The following is an 846-nucleotide window of genomic DNA, read 5'->3' as shown; positions in this document are numbered from 1 at the left end:
CATACGCAGAAAAGGCGAGGCGAGTATTGTGTGGTAAGATCCTAAAGAAATGACACACATTAACCAGCAGGTGTCAGGAGATTTTATTTTCAGGGAAAGCTTTTTCTTCACAAGATAGATTTTTTTTCCCCTTTTCTTTCTTTATTAGAAAGATTCATTAACAATTCTTACTCATACAATCTAAACACAAACATAATAAAAAGATACATTCACCCGACACATTTATAGATCAGATATATGAAAGAAGAGACAAGAACAAAAGACAAACAAAAAGAAAATAATAAATCAACAACACTGAGGGGTCTGCTACACATTAAATTTAAACTCATGATAAAATTTAATTGTTTTCATTAATTTATTGTTTTTCTTTTTCAGATTTTCTATGTTGTTCCAATAAGTTTTGAGATCAGTTATTCTGAATTTGTCGAAGAAGGGTATATTTTTTTGGCAAATCATTTTATGTAAGTAATATTTTGCTTAAAAAAAAAAAAAAAAAGATTAGATTAATAATATAGTTTTTATTGGTCAATAAATTTGGATTAGTGACTACAAGAAGAATTTCAAATTTGCTCAGTATAATTTTTTTTGTAAGTGGAACCAAAAGGAGGTAACATGAAAACTATCAACAAACACATGTTCAATAGTTTCACCCTCACAGCCACAGAATGTACAAATGTTACTCATATTGGGGGAAAAAAGTGCAGATATTTGCTTTTGAAGGGTAATATCTGTGTACAATTCTGAATATTACGTCTTTAATTTGCACAAGACAGATTGAACACATTGTCACACCTGCACTGTACGCACTTCTATCACAGCTGTAAGGAGACAGATGTGACAGGGATT

This window comes from Sphaeramia orbicularis, chromosome 16, assembly GCF_902148855.1.
Source record: "Sphaeramia orbicularis chromosome 16, fSphaOr1.1, whole genome shotgun sequence".
In the NCBI taxonomy this organism is placed as follows: Eukaryota; Metazoa; Chordata; class Actinopteri; order Kurtiformes; family Apogonidae; genus Sphaeramia; species Sphaeramia orbicularis.
The sequence above is the reverse complement of the archived record's forward strand: the minus strand, read 5'-3'. Positions refer to the sequence as shown.